Source organism: Mycteria americana, chromosome Z, assembly GCF_035582795.1.
Source record: "Mycteria americana isolate JAX WOST 10 ecotype Jacksonville Zoo and Gardens chromosome Z, USCA_MyAme_1.0, whole genome shotgun sequence".
In the NCBI taxonomy this organism is placed as follows: Eukaryota; Metazoa; Chordata; class Aves; order Ciconiiformes; family Ciconiidae; genus Mycteria; species Mycteria americana.
The window spans coordinates 54,408,402-54,422,255 of record NC_134396.1 but is presented as its reverse complement, the minus strand read 5'-3'; positions in this window follow the sequence as shown (position 1 = coordinate 54,422,255).

The window sequence follows — 13,854 nt, the reverse complement described above, 5'->3', positions numbered from 1 at the left end:
TAAACTTGGTTTTGGGAGTAACTTTTTGTTGTTGTTGTTTTATCTTTGCCATCAAAAAGATCCTGAAGCTGAATCAGGAGTGCAGGGTGCAGATAAACTGACTTTCAGGGGGCAGAATACAGTTACATTTTGATTTAGAACTACTGCAAAGAGAAGGATGGCTGCTCTGCCTTATAAAGGATTGAACAAGAGCATGGATCATACATGATGTTAATGGTTAGACATTAAATGTGAGGCTAAGTCGGATGAACCCATGCAGCAGTGTTTATCAGGCTTTGTATGTTAGTTTTACAATATCCTGGTTCTTGCCCATACTTGCATTACAAAAAGCCTTGTGTTCCCCTTGACACAGAAGCCAAAACAAGTGTGCATATCATTCTTGCTAGTGAATATGTGTCCCTTTTGTTGTTGTTTATTTAATTAGTTATTCTTCATTTATTTGCAGGTAAAAAGAAAGGAAAATCCGTGCACACTTCCTATGCTCTGGTCTCATTAACCAGATTTCCTCAAAACTCTTGTACTATAGAGAAGTTTTGCCAAGTGGCTAAATGAAATGCACACAGTATGAATATTTATGCTGTTTTAATGATGGGGTTTTTGCATCCATGAATAATAAAGGTTTTAACAAGAACAGATAACGAGATTGGCACAAAACAGTGAAGTGGTTAATATAGCAACCTCTCGGTGCAGGGACTCCGTTGAGAGCAGCAGGCAGTGCATGCCTCCCTCCCCTTCCTCTTCCTCTAGCAGCAAAATTAATCTAATGGGACATGCAGATCTTCCAAATAGCTTTGCAGAAAGCAGGTATTTTATCTATGCCTTGTGCTACAGCCACCTCTTACATGCTTAGCTTGAGGAAGCTCAAGGTTTTTGGCTAAAAAAGGACCTTCAGCTTTTGAACACTATGTTTATTTCAGATACTCTCCAGTAATGTCTGCATTTGAATCTGAAGCTGCCACTTTGGTTTGTCTGTTCAGGAGCAACTGACTGACAAGTGTTTACAAGATATGGAGGTTTGGAGGCTGTAAGTCAAAGCCGCGTGGTTTTCATGAGCTGAGGCAGGGAAGGGCAATCCTCACTTCTCCCTGCTCCAGCTGAACGATGCTGAAGGGAGACCACTTTAAGGTCTCGTCTTTGGTGAGGTACAGGGAAGCTGCAAGGTCCTGAAGACCACAGCCCTCTTTGCACTTGTCTATAGCCACAACTACTAAAAGCCTGATCTCTTTAGTGTCAAAGTGAGATGCTGTAAGGTCATGATAATTGCATGCTTGGAGGGAGGGAACACTGAGCATTTTACCCTCTGATTAATTTTAGAGCAAGGGTTTATTACGTGTTTACTATACCTAGGTGTGCTGGAGCTGTGGGAGCAGGTGCCAGGCAATGCACGTGTAGGTAAGCGATGTCAAACAAGCAAACAGAGAAACACCCGCTTACTTAAAAGACCTGTATGCTCACACTTTCCCTCTTAGCCAGCACCTCCTTGCACTGTACTGTTATCAGACTGCTTCACTGCCATCCCTGCTGCCAGTCTCCCAGTAAAAATGCTCAATTCAGGGGTTGGTTTGGATCCTGAGTAACTGCTATCCATTCTGTATTTTTTCCACTTGGAGATACCAAAAACCATTTGCCTGAATTTTGACCAAACAGGTTTTTGACAAGTTTTTTTGCCAAACCTGTCCTTCAAAGCTGATGTTCAGGGCTGTGCCCCGCTGCTCATTGCGAGGGTGCCTTCCACAGTTCACTACACACCTGATGAAGATCAGGCCTCAAACTAGGCCAGTGACAGTAGTCTTTCTCTCAAAGTAGGAGCTAAAAGATGCTTCAGGTAAGAGCTGGACTGGAAAAGCTGCCTAGGGCGAGTCACTGGGGTCTATTTCAGTCAGAGAGACAGATGATATCACATACATTTGAGGCAAAATAAAGGAATCTATTATAGTAAAACTGCTTTTCTTAAAAAAAGGAAATAAAATCTAAAACAAAACAGTGACTTGAAAGAAGTCACAGCTGAGTGCTTTTAAAAAGATTTATTTAATTTGCATGGATGGACAGGGAAATAAAAGAAGACTTTTGGTCTTCAGTGCAGACTAAAATAAATCAACATAGATATTATGTTACTTTCTTGCCATCTTCTCCATATGGAAGTTTATTTGGTGCTATATCTAACACTGTCAGAGAAGAGAAGAAAAATTCTTTCAGATTTTAAACAACTGTTTAAACTATTATTGGAACTTTCATCAAGGGGCAATAAGCTTGCTATGAAACAGGTAGATGCTCTTCTCTGTGTGTTTATACATGACACACAACCTGTATCATGGAGCAAGTTATCCCTGACAGTATTCTCTGAATGTCTTGTCACTGTTCTTTTCAACTGTTTGCTCTTTTTGCATCCTTTCAATGAAATCTTGTCTCAGAAGCCACCACAAAAGCTATTTACTTTGTTTCAAACATAATTAAAACAAGAAAACCACAAAGGGCTAAATTAAAGATTGCAGCCCCTACCCTAGTTTCAGCTCTCTCAGGCAACGGATAACTGTCTTAAATGTGTGGTTTAATACACTGAAGAATAATAAAACTCTTCTATTTTGAGATGCAATGCAGCTTGCTAGCTGCTTCTGCTTCAGGAGGCTGAGTACATTACGAGAACTCCGCATTTCCTTCTTCCTCTCCTGAATAAATTGTGAAGTCTGAAGAAGTTGCTGGGGAAGAGATCAGAATGAAAACACCTCTGCTATGTGAAGTACCTGTTGTATCTGCAGGAGCAGGAACCAATGTAACCGAGGACAAGTCCTCAGAATACATATCCCAGACACTAAATCTGGGATTGAGGAATTGGAAAACATTATGTTTTCAGAAATGGAAAAAGAAAATACATGCAGTCCTGCAATGCAGTTTGGGGGGCGGGGGGGGAGGGGAACAAAGCAAAAGAATGTCCTAATTGGGTGTCCTACAGAGAAATGAAAAAAGAAAACCATTCTTGTGGTAGAGTGGCAGGGCGTGGAGACTCCAGAGAAAAATCTTCTGAAGGAGGGAGAAAACACACAGTGACTCACTGGGCAAGCAGTTTCCATTTGGAAAAATTAGGCAAGAAATACTAACACGCCAGATTTGGGAGCTGTTTACATCAACACAGTATAGTGCTTATTGCATATACAGATTGAGTGATACCAAGCATGGAAACCATCATGTCCCATCTAACCTCAGAGTATCCACTGTTAGTTGAAAAGGGCAAGTGAGAAACAATGCAAGTGTTTGAAATCTAGCAATAAACAGAGAGGAACTTTATGAACTGGGCACCTGGTGCTGTGCTGTGATCCCTGGCTTTTAATTTCTGGTCTGTCTCCAATTAAATTAGAAGAGAAGATAGCATATGTAATAGCAATTCTGTCTGTAGGGCATGCTGGAAAGAACAGAATTTAAACACTGTATTATCACACTAAGTGTGTTTTGTAGACAGTCCTTCTAGTCCAGCTACTAACAAATTTACTCACACACTACTGTGCTGTATGTATTCAGCTGTGTAATTTGTCTGTCTATTTATTTTCAGGGAATTGTGAACTCCACCATTAGGAATTAAAATGAAAATCTAAGGGCAGAAATTGAATCTTTTGAAACACAGTTGTTGAATGGAATGAGAGCAAGAATGGGTAGGAAACTACATTAGAATTAAGGAAATACATTGGCTTTTCCTTGTGAGCCAGCGTACTCTCGCCTTTTTGCCCAGCTGCAGCAGCCAGTCATTTCTTAGTAAATAGACTTAGAATCATAGAATCATAGAATGTGTTGGATTGGAAGGGACCTTTACAGGTCATCTAGTCCAACCCACCTGCAAGAGCAGGGACATCTTTAACTAGATCAGGTTGCTCAGAGCCCCATCCAGCCTGACCTTGAATGCTTTCAGGGATGGGGCCTCCACTTCCTCTCTGGGCAACCTGTTCCAGTGCTTCACCACCCTCATTGTAAAAAATTTGTTTCTTAAATCCAGTCTAAATCTGCCCTCCCTTAGTTTAAAACCATTGCTCCTTGTCCTGTCACAACAGGCCTTGCTAAAAAGTCTGTCCCCATCTTTCCTATAAGCCCCTTTTAAGTACTGGAAGGCTGCTGTAAGGTCTCCCCGCAGCCTTCTCTTCTCCAGGCTGAACAACCCCAACTCTCTCAGCCTGTCCTGGTAGAAGAGGTGCTCCAGCTCCCTGGATCATTTTCATGGCCCTCCTCTGGACCCGCTCCAACAGCTCCATGGCCTTCTTGTGCTGAGGGCTCCAGAGCTGGACGCAGTACTCCACGTGAGGTCTCACCAGAGCAGAGTAGAGGGGCAGAACCACCTCCCTCGACCTGCTGGCCACGCTTCTTTTGATGCAGCCCAGGATACGGTTGGCTTTCTGGTCTGTGAGCGCACATGTTCAGCTTTTCGTCCATCAGTACCCCCAAGTCCTTTTCCGCAGGACTGCTCCCAATCACATCATCCCCCAGCCTGTATTGAAACTGAGGATTGCCCCGACCCAGGTGTAGGACCCTGCACTTGGCCTTGTTGAACCTCATGAGGTTCACACAAGCCCACTTCTTCAGCTTGTCCAGGTCCCTCTGGATGACATCCTGTCCTTCTGGCGTGTCAACTGCACCACTCAGCTTGATGTTATCTACAAACTTGCTGAGGGTGCACTCAATCTCGCTGTCAATGCCATTGATGAAAATATTGAACAGCAATATTTTGCTGGTCCAAGTACGGACCCCTGAGGGACACCAACTTGAAAGCATTCCATTCATTACCTAGTACTGTAGGATAGGTGGCCAGAAGAGATGCTGTGACAAACTTGTTTGGGCACAGTGCTAGGTGTGGATACATATATGTAGTTGAAAAGCCTTTGCATAGGCAAAAACTCATATGACAGACTATTTTTGACAGAGGAAGGTGCCCATGACTATGACAAACTACATATTCATGGGTAAGAGTGCTCCAGGCCCTAAGGAACATTGTAAAAAGATTGTCCATCTGTGCTGAGCCTGGCTATTGAACATAGGAAGCAGAGCTCCATTTTGCCCAAAAGTGTTAACTGCAATAGGCCGTGGATCCACTGGGGACATGCTGACAGGGTGAGGAGCGAGGCAGTAGGCACTTCAGGGATTGCTGAATTTCCAGTTCATCCCAACCTGAGCTTTTCCCCTGTGAAACCTGGCTGGCCCTCCACACAGGGAGACAGGAAAGCCCCCTAAGACAAACATATTTTAGCTTTAAGACCAGAGGTTGGCATTGCTCCCTGGCTGGTTCCCAAAAATCTTTTTAATACACAGTTTTTCTGCTCTCTCCCTTCCCCACACCCAGCCCTGCTTCTTTGAAACTCTTTATATATGGTAATTAACTCTGCCTTAGTGAGACTTCAGTGAGGGTGAAGGGAAGGATGGAGCATTTTGCGTGGCGGGTAGATATTCCCCAAATCAGGAAGCTCTCCTTATAAGACATATGTTACCTGGAGTAGACGACAGACACAGCTAGAAAAGGATAGTGACAAGTAGTGTAGTCTCTTTAAATGGCTCCTAGGTGCTGTCTCTTGCCAGTCCAAAGATCTGGGTTTCTTTTCTTAACCAGAATTCATTGACCTCTCACTAAATTTGTTTACACAGTGTGATTTCCATCAGATGGATAACGACCTTGTTTTCTTCTTCAAACCTTTTCTTTAAGTGTTGTTTCAAACTTAATTCTGTGCTGTCACATCACATGCAGCTTTTGCCAGCCCCATCTGCTGAGAAACACAGCTGGGAGGCTAAAACCACTTGTGATGCCTCACATTCAAGAAACACTCATCTTAAAACAAATCTCTCTAAAATATTCTGCCAAATGGCATCTTTGTAAATCTCTCTGTCTAACGTCACAGAAAGGAGTAGACAGCAGAAGCTCTGTGTGCACAAGGAGAAGCAATCACTAGCTACCCACCTGAAGCAAATAAGAAATGTTAATTAGAAAAATCCTGTAACTTAGAGTGCTTTACAGATCTGCCCACTTCTATTTTTACATGGCAATATAAATCTTTTTTCAATGGCTGTTAAAACTAAAAACTTGGAGTAATAGGAATGGTTTGAAGGGGTGAAAAATGAACTAAGAGTTTGAACAGCGCTATATAATTCTTCACTCACTCTGTAGGCAGTCAGATTGGGCTATTTTAAAATTAGCTGTAATTTGCATAACATATTTTACTGTTATAATTCACTATATTTATAGCCATGTCATAACAATCTAGGGTTCTCTTTTTATTTTTCCCTTTGGCTGGAGTTTATGATGTGTATGAAAACTGAGTCTAAGTCATGCACTGTTTGTTCCAAAAGCACAAGCCAGATGAAGAGACATTGGGTTGTCGCAAGTTTAGAGCACTGTTTGATATGATAATTCCAGCCTCCAAGAATTAGCCTCACCAACTCTTGTTTTTCGCCTTTTAACTAAACAAAGCAAAGCTTTTGGAGTGACTGATAGTTTGGAATAGCCAACTATGCACACACACTCCAGTTCTAAATTAAGCCTGGCCAGAAATCTGTTCAAACAACATGACACTTTTGTTTTTACATATTCATCCAGAAACAAAGAAGTCACTGAATGCCAATGTCCTGCAGAAACAGTCAGCTACAAGGCCTGAAAATCACTACATGAACACACTGCTGCAACAGAACAAACAGAAGAAAAGGTCATTTCACTGCATTTTGTGTTCTGGGGCGATTTAAGCCCTCACAGCACAGATAGGTCTTTGCTTTCCAGTAGAATTGCCACTTAGCAACAGTTTTGAAGCTTACATCAGCAAAGATGGCTGGACAGGAATTGCCAGAACAGAATTCTCAGAGGCCATGTGCAGCGCCTTCAAACTCCAAAAGCTGCATCGGGGAGACATCTCAGTGGGTCAGGACATGAAGCATAAGCATAAATTGGTGAGACAGATTAAAATAAGTTTTGATTGGTTTGATTTGTGTGAAACTTTTACTGTTCGATGTGTTCAGCATGAGCCCAGCTTTTAATATATGTTTCAGACAAATATATTTATTAGCATCTCCATAGCTTGCTGTTCTTCAGCATTCTTCTGCCTACCTACAAAATGTGTTAAAGGAGAAGCTGTGAAAGTGTTTCTGAGAAGTTTTTGGTATGTCTCTTCTCCATTTTTCTGAGAAATAAAGTTGATAAAATTTTAGTGACACAGGTGTGAAGCTGGAAGGTTGATCTGCCCAACGGCAAGAGTACACATCAGGGTTGCTTCCTATGGAGAGAAACATTCAGGAGGCAGCAAGTCTTTCAGATTGTGTCTGATAAACACAGACCTTGGGTTTCTCACCCTCCTTTGTTCCCTGTCTTCTTGATCATTCAAGAGACATATAGAGAATATGAAATAAAAGCAGACTGAAAAACAATCTGAGATAAATAGGTAGAATGTACCTATTTTCTGAGGTTTGAATTTCAGTATCTGACCAATTAACACTGATCCCTTGGATATATTCATGTGGTATGATACTGGGCTCTGTGCCGTCTGGCTGGCTGGGATAATGGCAGCAGCATAGCTATCCTACGGTAGCAGAAAAAATCACCTGAGCAAACCTTTCTGACATCTTGGGAGCCAGGTGTGTCGGACAGGCTGCTGTGTTGGTACAGACATACTAGTGCCTAAAACTCTCCTGTTCACAGTTAGCTTCAATGCTTTTTCACAACATTGTATTTCCATGAAGGCATGCTCTTTGTTCTCTACAGACCACTGTTCTTGGAATAAGCCAGTTCTGTTCTGGCAGAAAAGCCTTTGGAAACCAGATGAACAAGATTGCTTGCAGGTCATCATCCTACTGTGTTAGATGATCATTTACAGGTACTAAGGTATCTATGTTTTTGTGGAAGTACTCAAGCAGAGGAGGAGATGATAGCCACCTCTAAGTCCTGTTTCAGTACTATTTTCTTAGCTAATGAGGTATATGGAGAGAGATATTAAGTAATTTCTAATGTGCAATTCAAATACTGGGCCAACGTCTTTCCTTTCTTTCTGGCTGAAAACCAAACAAATAAAAGAAAAAAACCAAAACAAGCTCCAGATCCTTACATACCAAGAGATAATTGGGCAAAATGAAAAAAACCCCACCAGCAGCTATGCAGCATCCTGCCAAGTTTGAAGAAGCCCAGCTGGGGATTAGACAATGGAATACAGTGCAGCAGGCACCAGACCTTTCTAAGAACCTGGTGTCTCCTGTGATCTTGTTATCTTGTGCAAAAGTTACTTGGGATGGTATTACCAGCTGTGGTGGGTTGACCCTGCCTGGACACTAGGTGCCCACCACGCTGCTCTCTCACTCCCCCACCTCAACTGCACAAGGGGAGAGAAATATGATGAAAGGCTTGTGGGTCGAGATAAGGACAGGGAGATCACTCACCAATTACCATTGCTGGCAAAACTCACTCAACTGGCGAAAATTAATTTATTTTATTACCAATCAGATCACAGTAGGATAATGAGAAATAAACCCAAATCTTAAAACACCTTCCCCCAACCCCTTCCTTCTTCCTGGGCTCAATGTCACTCCCAATTTTCTCTATCTCCTCCCCCCAGGTGGCACAGGGGGACAGGGTATGGGGGTTGCGATCAGTTCATCACACGTTGTCTCTGCCGCTCCTTCCTCCTCACACTCTTCCCCTGCTCCAGCAGGGGGTCCATCCCATGGGAGATAGTCCTCCATGAACTTCTCCAACGTGGGTCCTTCCCACAGGCTGCAGTTCTTCACAAACTGCTCCAACATGGGTCCTTTCCATGGGGTGCAGTCCTTCAGGAACAGATTGCTCCAGCGTGGGTCCCCCATGGGGTCACAAGTCCTGCCAGCAAACCTGCTCCACCATGGGGTCCTCTCTCTCCACAGGGTCACAAGTCCTTCCAGGAGCCTGCTCCAACGCAAGCTTCCCATAGGGTCACAGCCTCCTTCAGGGCACATCCACCTGCTCTGGCATGGGGTCCTCCATGGGCTGCAGGGGGACAGCCTGCCTCACCATGGTCTTCAACATGGGCCGCAGGGAAATCTCTGTTCCAGTGCCCGGAGCACCTCCTGCCCCTCATTCTTCACTGACCTTGGTGTCTGCAGAGAATGGGCATTGCACATTCTCACTCCTCTCTCCCAGCTGCAGTTGTGCAGCAATTTTTTCCCCTTCTTATATATGTTATCACAGAGGCGCTACCAACGTCACTGGTTGACTCAGCCTTGGCCAGCAGTGGGTCCATCTTGGAGCCAGCTGGCATTGGCTCTATTGGACATGGGGGAAGCTTCTAGCAGCTTCTTAGAGAAGCCACCCCTGTAGCCGCCCTCCCTGCCGCCCCGCTACCAAAACCTTGCCACATAAACCCAATACATCAGCCAACATTGCAAGGGAAGAGTATGGCTATTTCAGGGCATACTGTGACAGGGTATTGAGAGCTATTTGCTGTCCACAGATTCAACCTAAAGCTCCTAAAAGACATGCCTGCCTGACCCTTGGGAATATGACATTGCTTATCATAGATTTGAATGTCTAAGGAACTTGTTAAGCCAAACTGCTGAAAATAACCTAGTTCCTCTTCCTTACCTTTCTCTCTCATATGATTGTGTAATTTTTTATTGTGCACGTGCTGAACACTGAATGGATTCTTGTTATGTTCTAAAACCGCCACTGTGGCACCACCTGCATATCTTTTTGTTGCCTTGAAACTGCTTCAGGTTTCTAGTCAACACTGGGCTAAGTGCAAATTCCCAAATTGTAGGTGTAGGGTAGGATTTTTTAAAAGTTTGGGATTTGGGTGAAATGAGCTTTTTTATTTTTATTGCTGTAAGGAGTAGGTGTAAGGGAAGGAAAAGTACTTTCATGTTCAACTCTTTGTTTTAAAAGGCTGCCCTACAATGTATGTACCCGCCCAATGTCGACTGGTGTAAAAAATTCAAATATGAAAGGTAATCTCTGAGCTACAGCCTGGTTTAAAACTATGTGCCAATGGAGTTCCCTCAATTTACCTTGAAAAATATAGGCAATTCTTCTTCTATTTCTGTGTCTTGTGCTAGCATTATAACTCTTAGATAGCTTGGGTGACCTCAGTGTTGTGGGAAGACAGCTATCAGGGACCAAATTCCTCACGTGTACCAAAAAGACATGAGAATTGTTGTTTTATCTCTGGGAGACGATCATACTCAGGGTGACATCTAGCCATTAGTGTATTTGGGGTAATTCAGGATGAAACCCTTTCATTGCAGCTGTGTTCATGGGCTTGTAAAATTCAGTTCAGCTTTTTTGGGGGGGAGCCCTCTGTGAAATTTAGTGCCTGGGGCCCTAAATTGTTAACACTGATCAATCTTGCAGATACTAATTTTGATTTGATCTCATGACCCCTGAACAGCCAAGCAATGCACAACAGGTGACAATAAGCCAAATGTGACCACTTCATCATTGTTTTGGACAGCAAACATACTGACTGGGTGGGATATTCAGAAATTGGGGGTGGTTGGGAGTAGGAACTTGAGTACAATGTGTCAATTCTGCATTGTTATGTGGGGCACACTAAAAGATCTAAGGAGGCCATGTTTAAAAATAGAATAATAAAATTAGTACAGTGCTGTCTACCCTGCGGGGCTGACATGACCTGACTTGATGAAGCTGCACATACAGAATGGCTTTTATTTTTAGGGCACTCTATCTGGGATAACAATGACTCTGCTGATAGTGAAGCAGTGGGTATAGTTTGTCTTGATGGCTGGCAGTTATGCTTGAAAAGAACAGAATAGCGTATTTAAACTGTCAGGCCTTAATTGTTTCATTAGATGGTGGTACCTTTTGCACAAAAGGACCAAGGGAACTGCTGAAAGAAAGAATGATGAACAGCAATTCTAGAAGGGCACAAAGGTGCTGCAGGAGTTACTTCTCTTTTTTTGTTTCTTCCCAGTTCATCTCTGACACAAGGATAAGTTTCATTTTTTAACATAATGACTGTTATTAAAATCAGCTTGAAGAATTTCATGAGCACTGTGGTGTATATTTCCCATATTTTTAGAAATAAATGAAACTAAAAAAATGTTCATGCCTCTGAATTTGGCTTTTGTGTCTCCAGCATCCAATTTATTGATGATAATGATGACTTGCATTTTTAAATGTGTCTTTTATCCTGTAGGATCCCGAAGTGTTTTTAGAGACATAATATATATGCATTAATCACTTCACCTACCATGTGAAGTTTAGCCACCACTAGGGTGTCAACTGTTTGACTGTACAAAGCAACACAAGAAAACAGCTTGATCTAGAAAGTAAGGAATATTAATCATATTCAAATGAAATTATTACATGGCATCCACACATCTGAGAGCCCTAATAACACAGGCACTAATTGGGTGGTGGCACCAGTGCTGACCATCAAAGCTCTGAATTTACATACTGTCTGAAAGGACAGCTTAAGAGTACACTCAGGCTGCAAGAAGTCTGTACATATTTTCCCCTCCATTGCTGGAAGGTATCCCAAGACAGAGAGATTTGATGGGAATCTTTCCGTCTGTAAAACAGAGAAACACAGCTAACTTCCCACTTACACAGATGCAGGGATTCAGAACCTCTCCAACAAAGAGGTGGTTATATTTCATCATGAAATCTGATCCCAAAGGTAGGTGTTTTTTCTCAGTCATATTATTCTCCCCACAGAGGTTTTTTTCCTCAGATACAGAGGGTGGAATCTGATTAATGGCTTCTCGACTCCTGCGCTTGGTACTCTGGAGAAACTGAAAGGAGGACTTTTCACAGATGTCCTCTTTTATCCCCTGGAGGGAGGATGGCAGTAATTTGGCTGCTTCTCCTGCGTGGGCTGTGCTTCTCTGCCTTTTGAGATGAGTTAGGTGATTTATTTTGCATTCCATTTTTTAATTAGTTCTCTTTAAGTAGGGAGGTATCTTCTCAGTCCAGTTTCACTCTTAGTTAAGTTTTAGTGCGTGCAGACATATCCACAGCTGAGTTATACAAGACTGAGTCTGGGTCTGATTCTCATCTATGCTGAAGGCTTGAATACATTGTTCTGACGGTGTCAATTGGTTAAGAACATCCCTAGCATTCATCCTACACATGCCAGAGTTCTGGAAAAGGCCTGGTTGTAGACAAAAGTTTGGCTGTCTGATACTTGGAGAATAATTTTAAAACCAGTTGTGTTGCTTCTGGGTGGTATGGTGTGTTTCCAGCCTCGTTTCAGTACTGAGTCTCCAGAAAGACACAGTTAGGGGAAGAAAAGCTTGTTCTGCATCTGCTTTGTAGAGCAAGTAGAAGAGCAGAGTGCAGGAGAGATGGATGGATCCTGCAGCTTTCCACCAAATGCTCACTTCTCACAGATTCAAACTCAGGGAATCTGTTGAACTCAGTTCAGTTGCTCAAAATTTAAAATTATGAGAGGACTGAACAGAGCAGGGAGGGGAGGAATATCCTAGAGAAGGTTGGTCAAATGGCTTGAGAATGCTTTTGGAAGCATCCTCTGGGAGTGCTGTGCCTGAAAACAGGAATTTTCAGAAAGCTGCTGCAGAGAGCAAAGCAAATAAAAAGGGAAAGACTGCTGCAGAGAGAGAAACTGTGTTCACATACTGTAGTGGTATTACCTGTTGTGTTTGCATATACATTGAAAAAGAGCGTAGGAAAAGAAGGTGAGTTGCAAGAAGCGTCCCTAGATTAGTAATACAAGATACTGGGCAGGGTTAGCTTCCTATAATGCGCTTGCTACACACAAAAGCTGATGTTAGTATTTTATGGCTCCCTCCACCCAGAGGTCCAAGACACTAATTTGTGCTTTGAAGTTGAGTTGCAGTTTCTGCCAGGTGATTCACAATGATTCATTGTGTTGCCTAGACCAGTGTGATGCTCAGTTGCTAATTTAAAATCTTCACAGCCCTTTAGATCTGCATTTTTAATGCTTAAAGTATTCCACCTCATTAAGGTTTTAGGTTTCTGTCTAAATAGGTGTGAGCATTATTTAGTAGTCAGATTACTTGTAGTTAACAAAATGGTTCATGTTGTGCCATGATTAGGAAATGATATTGTTACATATCCTATACAGTTAGTGTGTGAATCAATCTATAGGCAGACCGAAGGAGTTGATAGGCTTACAGATGCAAAACCATTGAAGTTCACAAACTGGAAGAGGTTGAGAAACATGGTGAGAACTTGATCTATATCAGATTATGCTTTTTGTTCTTGTGTTCTCTCATTCTCCCATGATACCCGGTTTGTTATGTTTACTTCAGTAATTTTGAACACTTACAATTTTTGGGTTGAAAGTTATTCATTTGGTCTTGGACACACTACTTCTGTTCTGTGCTCTAACTTCTTAAGAGTTAATTTCATATGTTTCTGACTAGGTTCCTGTACATTATCTTCCACTGTCTTTGCATCTTTTTCTTTGAATATGTAGCAGGGGATTAAAATATCTGAATTTTGGTATCTGCAGTAGCTCTTCTACAGTAGACCTAATGTAGGTGACTACTTTAAAGTGCGCATGTGGTTTTCTAGACTCTGCTGACTAGATTCTCATTGACTATAATAAGATTTTGGACAGCAAGGCTTCTGCATAGCTGTGGCTCACATTAGCTGTGTGTACTTTGTGACTTGGAGGCAAATTGCACTCTTAGGTGAAGGAAGTTGAAAATTTGGGGGTTGATTTTGTTGTGCAAGCATAGGTATTTAGACACCCTAAAGTATCTAAGACATCTGCCTGAAGTGGTAGATACAACACATGAGGAGGCCTGCAGCCTTCTGGAGAGACAGATGGAGGCCAAGTGGGATACAGTATCACATCTGACATGGCAACAGACATCTAAGTGATGGTAACTAAGTTAGGTCCTTGGACCCCATTCAAATAGCCTCACTCCATT